This window comes from Camelus dromedarius, chromosome 15, assembly GCF_036321535.1.
Source record: "Camelus dromedarius isolate mCamDro1 chromosome 15, mCamDro1.pat, whole genome shotgun sequence".
NCBI classification, from domain to species: domain Eukaryota; kingdom Metazoa; phylum Chordata; class Mammalia; order Artiodactyla; family Camelidae; genus Camelus; species Camelus dromedarius.
This window is the reverse complement of record NC_087450.1, coordinates 5,805,795-5,819,915: the sequence shown is the minus strand read 5'-3', so window position 1 is coordinate 5,819,915 and position 14,121 is coordinate 5,805,795. Positions and strand designations below refer to the sequence as shown.

The 14,121-nt window shown below is 40.5% G+C and overlaps 1 protein-coding gene across 4 annotated transcripts in view; it reads left to right on the top strand.

The window, feature by feature from the left end:
- Positions 1–14,121, top strand: part of LOC135323033 (uncharacterized) — a 142,467-nt gene that overhangs the window by 43,780 nt on the left and 84,566 nt on the right. For 3 of the 4 annotated variants that reach the window (XM_064494278.1, XM_064494277.1, XM_064494285.1), the window contains 2 exons: positions 8,029–8,169; positions 10,657–10,881. The gene's annotated coding sequence lies outside the window, so the exon portion shown is untranslated. The remainder of the gene's footprint in view (positions 1–8,028; positions 8,170–10,656; positions 10,882–14,121) is intronic. The other variant, XM_064494279.1, reaches the window with a different exon arrangement.

Sequence of the window (14,121 nt, the reverse complement as noted above, 5' to 3'; positions counted from 1 at the left end):
ATGAATCCTTCAATCTTCACAACAAGTGAGTAAGGGAGATTTGATTGTTATCCCAGGTTTACAATGTGGAAATTGAGGCACGGAGAGAGTAAGTAAGTTGGCCAAGGTCACAGAGCTAGTAAGAGGCAGAGCTGGTATTTAAACCCTGGCTGTCTGGTTTCCAGGCTCCCAGGGATGGGCTTTGGGTGTTTAGAGGTATCTGCATCCCTGGATCTCTGTACCTCTGTGCATCACTTAGCCCAGAAAGGACAGGGAAAGGAGAGTTACACAGGTGCTCACAGTCGTGCCTCAGCCACTGTCCACGGACAGTGCACCGTGATTGGCGTTAAATGTCTTCTGGGCAGCAGATCTGTTCGTATAACAGAAATTTAGTCCATTGAGTTAATCTAGAAACCCTTCCTGCTCTGCTTCTGTCCATGGTTGCCATGTGACTGCCTGCCCGTGATTGGGCCGTTGAGGAGAATCTGTACTCATAGTTGAACCAGACTCATATTTCAGTCTGGTTCGTAGTTTCACATCTCCTGTTACATTAATAAATTCAATTTCTGGTTTTCTTGCATCAGTCTCTCATGAGTTTGGTTAATGTGACATCAGTCCATGGGAGCCCAGGGTTGTTGACGGTATATTTTCCGAGCACGTCGTGGCACTTCTACCCGTGCGGACCTGGGTGGAAGATTTCCGCCTTCTGCACTGATTTCTCCAAACAGCAGGGTCCTCTCCCACCCCCGGATGTGAGGCTGGGAGCTCTCAGAGTAGGCCAGTCAGAGGCCAAGTCCACCAATCAGAAAATAATGAAGTCCTTGGAAGTGGGTTTAATAGAAAAAAAGGGCTTCCAGGTAGTCCGATGGGCTGTTCGAGTCCATTTGGTGAAAAGCTATCCACTGTTTCTGGTTGAGCTGCTTCTTTGTTGTTGAAAAGTCTGGATTACATGGAGGGACTTTAAAAAGCAGAAAGGTGTGATTTCATGTGGTACATCCACACCGGTGAGAAGTTATGGACGACAGCCTGTGTGAGGCACACAGTCTTACAAACTTCATAAAACAGCTTTAAAAGCTCTGCCATCTGAGTGCACTTCATATGGGGTCCAATTCATGACTGGGCATGCTGAGAGGGCAAATAATTGATAATGGCAGAAAGGACACGGAGGCATCAAAAAGGTCTCAGTCATGTTCCCTGTTTAAAGGATGTGGCACAATGTAATATATTTGAGCTGGTTCTTCACTGAACAGTTTTGAGTGTTTTCTGGGACTCCCCAGTGCACCAAGGTTCCGTGCAACTGGGTGTCCCCTCAGTGCAGCTCTGTCAGCGCTCATCCTGGGCTGACGTGGTGTCACGGGGAGCAGGACGGTCAGCGTCCCCGGCTCCTCCGAGCTCCGTTTCTTCATCCGCAATGCTGGGTTTCTCTTCAGTGTCTACTTAGTAGGGTTGCTGAGAATCACACGTGATGGTTGTCAGGGGCGATTTGTGGTTGTCTCTTTGATTGTCATACAGTGAATATTTGATAGAAACTCTTGTTTTTATTAAAATTATGGCTCCTAGATTGCAGTGGTTTTTAGTCTGCATTTACTCTTTTTATAAATTTATTCTTATTTTTAAATAAGCACTTATTTTTATTTATTTTTATGAAGGTACTGGGGACTGAAGCCAGCACATTGTGCATGCTAAGCAGGTGTTCTACAACTGAGTAATACAGACCCTCCTTGTCTGAACTTAAAAATAAATATTTCAATACACAAAATAGCTCTTAAACACCATCATGGGACCTATTTTCTGTATAGACAATTGAATACATATGCTATTTCAATACGAATAAATGTTGTTGGGTCATACTTTCTGAATCTGTTTACGTGTTTAAAAACGATCATAGGTAGTGATAAACACGAGTCTTGGATCCACTACTTAGGGTCTGTTTTTCCATCATGGGAAATTATATTCTACAGAGAAGGCTAATTGGGTCTCGTTGATATTTGGATGATTTAGCAGATGATGAAGGCTTTCAAAAGCTAACAGTTTTGTATTTTAAACTAACTACAAAGTTATCTTCTATAAATTGGAAGTCCTCAGCTTGTGAATTGCCCAGTAATTCAGTGTGTACATGTCTGTGTCTCTGTGAACGTGTGTGTGTGTGTGTGTGTGTGTGTGATTTCAGGAAGGTAGAAATAAGTTCCATATAGCCTTCTGATACCTCTCTCTTCCAGTTCAAGGTGTAGGCATATATTTATACAAATAAATTGATACTCTTTTGTCATTTGGCATATTGGTGGGAATAAAAGGATCTCATACTTGTTTCAGAAGGGTTGGGGAGAATGAGCTTAGAAAATAGGAGGAGATAGAGGCAGGAAGGTTCTTTACACTTTGTGCAGGATGAGAAACAGTAGCTTTTCTTTTTTCTACTAAAGCAAACTGGCACTGAATTGTAACATACTATTACTCAGAATTGCTTTTCTGATCAGATACGAGTGCCTCAGATTTTTCAAGGCAACATGAATGATGAAATGTGTTTTAGCAGTTATCTTTAAATGTAGTTTTATTTTTTAAGTAAAAGGCTATAGCCTGTTCTTTCTTCCAGCGTTACAAGAAGTTCCCATTGATCCAGGTACATGAAAATTGTGCTTAGTTTCTTCGGGTTATTGTTTTTTTTTTAAGTGCTTGTTTCATTGTGGTGTGAATGAATGTTTAAAATTTCTGGATTTTGATGTTTAGAACATGCTGATTTATCAGAACTGTTAAAAAACTGATTGCTGTTTGGTCCTCGTTTGGTGGGGCAACCTATTGATTTCTGTTGTCTGTTAAAGAGGGAAATTCTTCCTCTAGCCTGTAGATCATTAAGTGAATGGTTTGCAGTGTGCCTTTAAAATTCTTTGAATGCATTGAGCATGTTTGTCCAGTGAATTTTGAATTGACTCATAGTAATGACTTTGATTCTGTGGCTTTTGCTTCTCACCACATGAATTTGAATTCTCTGTTGCATTTTGTATACGTGTTCTTAACAGGGGAAGAAATTTTGCATTTTTTACATAGGTCGGTTTTCCTATCCCCTCTGAATGCCTTCTGTAATTGATACAGCGAAAATCTGTTATTGCAGTGCTTAATTATTTCATAAACTATTTTTTGGCTTAATCAGAAACAATGACAAAAAATGATAATAAAAAACATGAAAAACTTCCTTCCTTTGAAGAATAGAAATGAGGTGGTCAGGCTCACGCGTGCTTTGTACCTGACACCCTTAATTTCATGTCATTGTGTATCATGATTCGGAGATGGAGTTGCTTCAGGTTTGTAGATTTTTGTTTTAACATTTGTGTTGAATTCATTCTCTAGGCTGATGTTTCCTGTTGCGTTTGTGGAAAGTGTAGGTGAAGGGAAACAGATGCTACGTTTTGTATTCAGGAGGCCTGAGTTGCTGAAGAGAATAGAGTAGAGGGTGGGCTGAGGAACAGAGTGACACTCCCTCACCTCCAGGCTGAAATTGATGAACAATGAAATCAATTAGGTGTATCGGTATTTATTTGACCAATAGAAGTCAGAGGGCCCAGACTGTCTAGTTATGCGCAATGGATAGTACTGAATTCACCTGCAGAATTAGGTGATTTACCAAGTAGAAGCAGCTTAGAGCAATCAGAAAAATCAGTTCTATGATGAGATATAAAAAGAATATAATATCTATTATTTCTGAAACTTTTCTATGTTAAGTTGTGTAGAGCTAAAATTAAGTTCCAAGCACCAGGAGTTAAGAGTCTGGGTGGTTCTGTGGGATCGTTATTCAGGGATGTGTCTAGACCCTGCTGGAATGGCCGAAGCTGGCAGGAAAAGACCCAGAGCCAGGATTTGTCATCCTAGGGTGTCCTCCATAATGGTTCCATGTGATAGCCCATGATTGGGTTAACAAATTTAACAGACTCCAGACGCATGTGAACCTTAAGAAGAAAAAGTGTGCTTAGTAACTGCTTTCAAGCAAGCACCTGTGCATCCTCACTCCTGTCTCCTTGCCATAAAAAGCAGAGACAATGCCTTGCTTGCATATTTGAGGTTTTAGATAGCACTCTGTTCATTGCACAGCAATGACCCAGGCCCTCAGCTATAAATGCTGGGCGTGCGTGCTGTTAGATAGTCTATTATCCCCAAAACACGGACCTGGCTGGACTGGTGGTCTGCTTTGTAATGAATATCTAAAGAATTTATCTTGTTCCCCTCTCCCCATGACTCCCCTAAAGTAAACTAAGCCTTTTTACTCATTGTGGATTCTACAATCTCTGTCTCATCCTGTCTTTCCCCAAGTTCCTGTTTACTATCACACAACTGTTAAAGACTATTTTCTTTGATTATACACAATAAATATGGGAGCATTTGAGAGGCTCTTGGAGTTGGCTCCCTACTCCCTCTCGCTTTCTTTCCTTTTTCCACAGTCTTGAGTCATTCATTCCATGTCGGTAAGACTTCTGCCAGCCAGAACCCACAGTTCCAGGTGAGAAGGATGCAGACTTTATCTCTCCTACCCGAGGGAGAGAGAGAAGAGAATTGAGATCTGCTCCCCCGTGGTCCCTTCCTGCCCCAGGGCCACTCCAGTTCACCTGCAGCCTTCTGGCCTCTGCTCTCAGGGCCTCTGTCCCAAGACTGACATCAGCCTTTTTTTCCCTTGTCAATATTTCCTGTGCCTTTCAGGAGTTGGTCTCTTCTCTGCAATTCCACCCTGGCAGATGTGATGGTGGTCAGCGTGCTGGTGGGCCGTCATTTGGGGACTCCCAGGAGCCATTCTGATTCTCCTGAGTCTCTCATTCGGGGTTACAAAACTGTCGAGAACCGGAGGAAGCCCATTCACGTGAGGTCAACACAATATTACATCACTTTCATTTTATTTTTGAATTTTCATTGGAGAAATTATTTGTAACAAACTTTTCCAGATTTTCGGCCGCCTGCTTTCCTCACCACTATTTCCTTGTTGGCTCTGGTGCTTGTTTAAAGAGCCAGGTTTCTTCTCTGGTCATTTCTAGCAGCTGGGCTTGCCGAATCCTTGATCTGCATTTGAAGCAGAATGCTTCTTCGTGATGTCAAACTGATTTTCCTTGTCATGTCTTAATATTTTGTGTACACTCAGCAACTGTTTCAAGTGAAATGCTCTTGTCCAATTTCGGTTAACTCACATTTGCTGATCTCCTGCTTTCATGCTGAGGGCAGTTTCTTCTTCCTGTAATAAAATTTAGCAATTTGCATTTACTATGGGAAGGTACTGGCCCGAGGTGCTCTCGTTCTTAACAGTTTTAATAACAATTCACCCATTAAAATGTACAGTGGTTTTTACTCTATGCCCAGAATTGTGCATCCCATTCAATCTTAGAACATTTTCATCCCCCCAACAGGAAGCTCCTTACGCATAAGCAGACATCCCCATCTTCCCCATCCTCCCACAGCCCCAGGGAGCCACTTTTCTCTCTCTGTGGGTTTGCCTCTGCTGGAAATTTCATGTAAATCGAGTTACTTCATGTAAGTGGAAGCATCTATTGTGACTGACTTCTTTCACACTGAGTAACGTTTTCAATATTTGTCCACGTTGTGGCCTGGGTCAGTACACTATGCTTTGCTATTGCTGAATAATATTCCTCTGTATGGCTGGGCCCCTCTGTTTACCCATTCATCACGTGATAGGCATTTGTGTTGTTTCTGCTTTTTGGCTGTGATGAGTAATGGCACCGTGAATATTCCTGTAGGAGTTTTTATGTGAACATTTGTTTTCAGTTCTCTTACGTGTGTGCCCAGGAAGCAAAATTGCCTGGTTATTCAGAAACCAAACGTTCAACTCTCTAAGGACCTGCCAGGCGTTTTTCCAAAGTGGCCAGGCTGTGTTACATCCTCACCAGCAACGGCTGCGACCTCTGCATCTTCTGTGTCCTCATTAGTGCTTCTTACTCTTTTTTTGATTATAACCTATTGTAGTGAGTGTGAAGCAGTTTCTCCTAGTGGTTTTGACATGATTTCCCTTACAGCTAATGATATTGAACATCGTTTCGTTGTGCTTATTGGTCATTTGTATATTTTCCTTGATAAATGTTTTTCAGATCGTCTATTCATTTTTTAATTGAGTTGCCTTTTTATTGTTGAGTTGTAGGAGGTTCTTTTTGGTTTTGTTTTTGTTTTTTTTGGTAGATACAAATTCCTTATCAGATAAATGATTTGAAAAAATTTCTGCTGTGTGTTGTTTTTTCACTTTCTGGATGGTGTCTTTGAAGCAAAGTTTTGAAATTTGATGAACTCCAATTTATCTCTGTTTTCTTTTTCCTTGTCCTTTTGGGGTAATATTTAATATCTGAGGTATTTTATTTAAACTTTTATATATAAAATAACTTATTTATTAGGACCGTTCTAGGAGACGGGTGCTGTTGTTGTCCCCAGTCTATGGATAGGAGACTGGGATGCAGAAAATTTCACTGACTTATCAGTGTCAAAGCTACCCAGTGCTGTGGGAGTTCAGACCCTCATGTTTGTCCCCAGCATCTGTGCTCTTCACCACCATGCTCCACTCCTTCCTGGAATCGTTAATGAAAATGTCTTTACTTTTTTGATTTCTTGTTAGTTTTTGTTTTTCTCATTGGGGCCTCATCTCCTCATTTTCCTTTAAGAGATCAGTGTAGGTTTATTTTAGGTCTCATGTAGGCAGAAGCATTGCTATCAGTTAACTCCTTTATTACTCACTCCCCAGTGATGGCTGTTGCTAATTGACCTAATGAAGTCTTGCTTTAGTCTTTCCTTCTCATGACACTAACAACAGAGTCATGACTTACAGAATGCTTAAAGAAGAAAGTACTTGATTGATTTTATTTTGCTACCCAATCAAACCAATCAAATAAAAACCCCAGAGTTGACACAGACGGTAAGACCTCCAGAGTAGGGTCACTGTCTTCCTTGTGTTTCATTTGTTTGGTCACAGTGTCTGGATAGTGCCTTGCTGTCCAGCAGTTTTGTTAGGATACGGTGCTCATGAATCATTGTAAGGACAGAATTTTGACAACAGACTGTGCTGTTCATTTCACGAGGGAAAAGTTAATATAGAAATACTGCTCAGATCTATTTTAAAATTAAGCTTGGAATTTTGAGAAGAGTTCAAGAAACCATACAAAGATCTTTTTCACTAATTTTAGATCTATCTTAGACACATTATGGTTACATAGCAGAGTACCTTATCAAGTAGATTTGACAAGAGGTGTGTATTATTGATTATTTGTTTTAGTTGAAATATTCTACCTGGGATAAAATATTCAGTGCCCATAAATGAACAAATATGTTTGTATTTCTATGCAACATGGGAGCAGACTTCATATGTTTCTATATAATATATATGACTGTGTGTTTTAATCTGTCTTTCAGTGTTTTTATAGTTTTTCAGCAATGTTGTAACTTTAGAATTCTTCTAAGAAAATCACCCCAGATTCTAGTGCAGTTTGTACTGTGTATCCTGTCTTATGCATGGGATTCCACTGTCCCCACAGGGAGGAATTTCCTCTTCTATTGAGTTAGTATCAGAGTTAAAGGAACTGTGATTTCTAGGCCTTTGCTCTCCATGTGTTTGCAGTTGGCTGTCAATCGCGATTTTCCCTTTCTTGAGTTTTCATTGTTCAATTAGATTTTTGAAAATAACTATTAATATGTTGCATCGATCTCCCTAGAAACTTGATGTGTTTGTGCTTTTCAGTTTTCAATCTATGAAAAATGTACACACTTGTTTTTAAGTAGTCCTTTTTCACTAGATATTTGGTTACCTCTTTATAGTTAAAATATTTTTTCCCAATGAATGAATCGGTGTGCATGTTTTAAAAGATACCTTACTTTTTATTTTTCTTATTGTAACAGTTATATTCATTGTAGAGAATTTAGAAAATACGGATAAACACATTAATAACTTAAAATGGCCTCTAATCTCACCTAGACATACAGTTGTAAGGTTTGAAATTGAGAATTACAAGTCCTCTCACATTGTTCTTCTTTTTCAAGTACGTTTTGGTTACTGAGACCCTCGAATTCCCATATGAATTGTAGCAGCAGCTAGTCAGTTTCTGCAGAGGAGACCGCAGGGATTGTGATCGAGACCACGTTGAATATACGGATCGTTCTGGGGAGCACTGCCATTCCAAGAGCGCTGTCTTCTGATCCAGCAATGTGCTTGGTTTGTCTGTCCAGGTATTTAGGTTTTGTTCATTTTTTTTTTTTTAACAATGCTTTGAGTTTACAGAGTTATTTTACTTTTTTTTTTTTTCTGCCTTTATACTGAGGACAAGTGTGCCAGGTACCGGGATCAGAAGTGTATTTGAGCCCCGCCACTTGCTGCCACCATGGTCGCTGCGCTCTTGCTTCACCCGCTCTACAATCTTGCACAGAATAGGACCTCAGTAACTCTCTCTCTCGAATGATTATATGCTTGTTGGATGATGCTTGAGAGTCCGTGTGATGATTTTTTTTCCCCAGCCTTTCCCCACTTCTTTACTATGCCCTTTCTCTTCCTTTCCTCCAGCCTGGGTTTCAGTTTACCTGTGGCATTGATTTTTCTTGTCTGTAGACACTTCCTTTCACTGGTTCACGATAATTTTACATGTGGGCTGTGGAAAGTTGCTAGATGTCAAGAAAGAGCCAATCCATTGCATGCTAGTATTTTTAGAGTGCATTATTGTTTTATCGATTGAAATTAAATCAGGGTGACCCCCTGAGCCCTCCCGTGAGCTGTTTTTGCCTTCCTACATGTGATAAAGCTCTGGTTGCTGAATGTGCCCTTTCCCCAGACTTGGTTTTGGAGTTAAGTCACCATCAGTGGAGCCCTCTCTTTAAAAGATGAAGAAAACATTTGCTCCTTCTCCCTGGTTGGGGACTTGGATGAGATGAGGTACCAGATAAAGAATGGAGCCCCACCTCATTCTAACACCCGCTCGTTCCTTTCCTTTCTCCACGGAAAAAGAGTACAATTCAACACTATAAAGATTGATTGTGAGCAAATGAGATAGACAGGACAACCGATCATTTATTAAATATACTTTCATGCCAGAAACAAATGTATTATACACACAAAAAGCACACAAAGCACGGTAGTACCGTGATTACAAACGTGGGTCCGAGTTCGAGTCCTGCTCTGGAGTGACCAATCCTGTGAGATGGAGAACTGGTAGGTCGGCTTAGTCTCTCTCGGGCCTGTATTCTGTCCTGCAGAGATGGGGCTCGCTAGGCGTCCCTCCCCCGTAGAGGTGCTGTAGGGTGCAAATAATGCGCGTGGGCAGCCCGAGCACAGCTGCTCGTTCCTCGTAAGTGCAGGAGAGCATAGCTTTTGTGGTGAAGGCTTTATAACAGCCCCGTGTAGACTCTCAGTGCTCCGAAGGGATGCCTTGTGGTTTGGAGATGGGATTCTCACTTCTGTAAATACCCAAGGATTGTGTAATTGGGCCCTGCTGATTTGAATCTATTCTTTAGAAAGTACATATTGTAGATATATTTTTCAAGCATGCATGCTTTTTTCTTTTATTATTTATAGTTCAACCCTCTCCCTTGGTGGGACTTTTCATGGAATCCAGGAAACAGCCCTAAGCCACCTGCCTCTTCACACGTCTCCGTGGCGGTTTTCTTCCCTGACTAGAAGAGGGTTCTGCATAGGAAATTTTCTTTGTTCCCCTTTTCTTGGAGTCTCTCTGTCTGTCTGCCCACCTCTCACCTGTCCAACTGTCCATTTCTCTACCCACTCATTCTTCTGACTTGTTCCAAAAAGCATTTCAGGCAGCTTACAGAAGAACAGATACCAAATAAACAGGTGAGAAAGTGGGGCCAAGTTCAGACAGTGAGGCTAGGAGGCGAGCCTGTGTGAGGGTGGCAGGCATGAGAGACACGCGTCTGCCCTGTGACTTATAAGATCGACAGCAACAGTGTGCCTGAGGCTCCCAGCAGACATAGGGAAACTGGGTGTGTGGGAGATGCTCACTGGCTGTGAAATAAATAAGTGGCTGAGGAGAAGCCCAGCCTTTCCAGCTACTAAGGCTTAGGAGAATATTTTGAGTGTCTTCAACATCAGATTATTTCATCTTTTCTTTTGTCAGAGTTCTACATATAGTTGGTTACATTCTGTACCTTGAAATTTCTACAAAATTTCTTCCCACGTGAGTCCCATGACTCGGGAATGGGGTGGTTCTGCTCATTGACTGGGGATGGCCAGAAACCGAAAATGACAGCTTCAAAGGAGCCTGGGATTTGTCAGTTATGTTTTGTCAGTACAGTAGAGTTCAAAAAATGCTTTCACAGTATCTCTCCATCTGAGGCGGCAGCGTGCTCTCTTACCAGCATCAGGAGCTCAGGGCCACGGGATGGTGGGGGCTGACTGCTTTGCCGTCAAGACAGCTGAGCTAGTCACTGCAGGTGTGGTTCTTTTACGTAAGGCCTTTCATGTTCTTTACTTGAATGTTTCAACAGGGAGTTAATTAACTGAGTCAATTAACATTTAATGAATATGATGCTTTGTTGTAAAGACAGTTATAGACAGAATATAAGCTCTGAAGCCTTTAAAAACGGTTTCATTACTGAAATTTCAGTAGGGGAGATACACAGTTTATCTTATTTATGCCTCTCTTTTAAAGTAACAAAGAAACAAGACAGAAAATGCAGAGGATGGTTTCTGTTCTTCCTTTCTGCTTGCAGGTGCCCTCACCTCCAGTAGCATCCATCCAGACACCGGAACTGACACTGGCCGTGCTCAGAACTGCCTCAGCCCTGAAGACACAACTGACAAATAGAAGGGGACCACGCCCTGTTACAGCAGGTGCTCTCACTTTCTGGATCCTTATGTAACTGAGCGGTGTCAATCAGGATTGCCCGTTTTACATTGTGTGGCGCTGCTGCGGTGTCTCCTAGTTATTTGTTTCTGTAAGTATTCATGTATTATTCCCCAATGCGTGGTACTACACGTCTAAAAATGCTTTTTTCAGATGAAAAATAATGTGCATATAATATAATATGTCTGAAAAGGGGGGCAAAAGATTCTATCCTGGTCCCGCTACTCAGAGATAATAATTAACAATTTAACATTTATTTTCTGTTCTTTTCATCAGTGTGTAGCATCTCTGTCATAAAAACCAGTGAGCAATCCGTCCCTGTTTACTGTTCAGAGACCTCCATTTTCCATTCGGCTTATTACATGTTTTTCTACAATATTCTATCTCCCCTGGCATGATTTTTAAAGACTAGTGTAGCATTCTGTCTTATGGAGGCATCGTCCATTTTACTTCGGACTTAAATAAACTTTTAAATTCCAAGTATACTTAACTGAAATACTGAAAAGAGAACTGTGGTGGTACAGGAAGGCCCCTAACTCCCTTCCCATTATTTCCTGAGAGTAAAAGCTGTTGAAAATTTGGTATATATATTTCATGACCTTTATGCCTATGAGATACATATATATACACATATGAGAAATCAATGTATAGGTGTGTGTATATATGCTTTATTTAAAAATGAGACCATACTATATGTTTTTCTGCAGCTCGCTTTATTCACTCAGGGGTATATCATGGACATCCTCCCACTCCAGACTCACCCGGCCCTTTCAGATAGATTGGAGGGGTCTCCTGATGTGTGGGTGTCGTCTCTTGTCCACGGACACATTTGGTGGGAGAGTGCTGTGGACAAGGCCCTGGACCACGGCGAAACGCCGGCTCCCTCAGCGCCCGCAGCTCGCCTTGATTTACCGCATCATTGTCTTGATGGTGGACAGTTAAGTTTTCTCCATTTTCCACTGTCAGAAAGAATGTTTGAGTTGCATCCTTCTTGTACAGAACTTCCTGTGATCTTGTATGTGTATTCCTTTAGTTAAGGCTCCTGGAAATTTAGTCCCTGGATGTGACATTTACATTCATCACAGACTCCTTTCAAGTGACTAGAAATTCCTTCTCCATTGGGGAATGAAAAAATGCACAATTACTTATGTAACCAATTCTCTATCGCTGGATATGATTTCACTTCAGTTTTTCTTCCCACCTTTGTAAACAGTGCTGTGTAAATGCCCTGATGGGTACATCTTTTTGGACTGATTTTTTTTTCCTAAAGGAAACGATTCCTAGAAGTGGAGTTGAGTCAGTGTGTATGTACGTTTTTCAGAGCTTACAAATCCATTGATATGTCATCCTCTGAAAAAGTCGCTCATGATTTGTTCTCCCACAGATGGACACTAGCTAGAATATCTTAAAAATATTTGCCAATATGATAAGCAAAAGTGCTTTTTCATTGTTTTTGTTTGCATTTGATGACCAGTGAAGTTTTGAGCATTTTTCACTCATTAGCCATTTGACTTTTTTAAAATGAATGATTCTTTTTTATCCTTTGCCCACATTTAAGTGAGGGAGCTTCTTGTTGCTTTGTGACAGCTTTTTGTATGTTATGAAAATTAACTTCGTGAATTCATCAACATGTATCACAGAGCTTTTTCTTGTCATTTCTTTCCTTTCATTTTGTTCAGGAAGTTTTCTGATTTTTGTTGTGGCTCAAACTATTCTTAGGATAGTAAATGTCTTCCTTATGGGTTTTATCTTTCACATTATTCTTAGAAATACTCTCTTATAATGGAATAAATCTCTTCTGTAGGTTTTTTTAATCTCTAAGATGGAGATTATAATAGTACATGTTATAGTGAGGAGAAGTTGAGTTAATAAGAGCAAAGAGTTGTATTTGCTGTTACTAGTACTTTTTAATATTTACATCGCTATCTGCAATTTATCTTGTGGTCATTATGACAGGAGTAGAATTTATTCTTTCCAGGTGATTCTCTGTCCCAGGACAATTATCGAATTCATAATTTTCTCTTTGATTTGAAATCCCACCTGTACAAAATACTTACATACCCTAGAGTCTTTTTTGAGCTCATGGTTCCCTTCTGTCAATCTCCTTTCCTTACTCCAGCACCATATCTTACATGTTGTAAAAATTTATTTAATAACTGGCAGTCTGATTTTTTTTGATTCTTTTCTTCCATCCCAAATTTTCTTGTCAAGTATTATGACTTTATTATTCCTGAAGAATTCCAAAATATTTTGTTCAAGTTATAAAAAATCAGATTGGAATTTTCATGGGATTTTTTAGTAAGTTTTGAATTATTCTTAGGAGAACTTACATCTTTACAAAACTGCTTTTCTCCATGCAATATGTTTATGTCTCTACATTCATACCTCTTTCTTTAACCCTCAGTACAGTCCTGAAGTTTCTCCATTTAGAATATGGGCATTATTTTTGAATTTATTCCAGATTATTGTTTATGTTTTTGTTAATTTTGTAAGTGAGAATTTTTTGCTATTATATTTTTAAATGTTTAAAACTGACATTTAGAAAGGAAGATTCGGTTTGTCAATACTCACTTTGTAACTTGTCATTTAAAATTGTAAGTATTAAGTACTTGTTCCAGAATCCTTTCTTTTCTGTTTTTTAAAATTTGTTTCCAAGATTCTCAAAATGTTCATAGCTAAATAGTATAGGTGGGGACACAGATGGAGAGAGGAAGTGTGGCTCACGAACAAACTGTGAGCACTTTCATGGCTGCCTTTAGGCTGGAGAAGCCACAGAAGAGCCCAGGTTAGACCAAGGGTGGCTTTGTATGCACTTGAAAGCCAGCTTTCCTGCCTGTATGGTGAAGCCTGGTGGGCGTGGCAGGTAGATGATCAAGGTCTGATCAAGGTCATTGGCTGCACAGAGCACTGTGTCTGTGAGAACTGGAGACCATTACCATGGGAAATGCTTGGCGCCAGGAACACTGCAGGGGAGCTGGGGAGCCTGTGTGTTAAGGATTTTCCAGCCCTGGGAGTGGGGAGATGAGACTCTGCATTCAGATCTGAGTTTGAATTCATCCTCTCTTGTTTACTGGTCCTCTGACTTTTGTCAAGTTATCTACCCGCTTTGAACTCCTGTTTTCTTGTCTCTCAAAACAGGAGAATTACAGCCTGCTGCTAGAGTGTTTGATCAGGGTAAATGATTTGTGTCTATAAGATGCCACGTACAGTCACAATCTCAGTGAGAAATGGGCTGTCGCCTCTTCTTCTGCAACTCAGTGCTCGATAAGACATCGGGGGAAAGCCAGTCCCTAATTTGTATGTGATGCAATGAGGAACAAAATTAACGTCT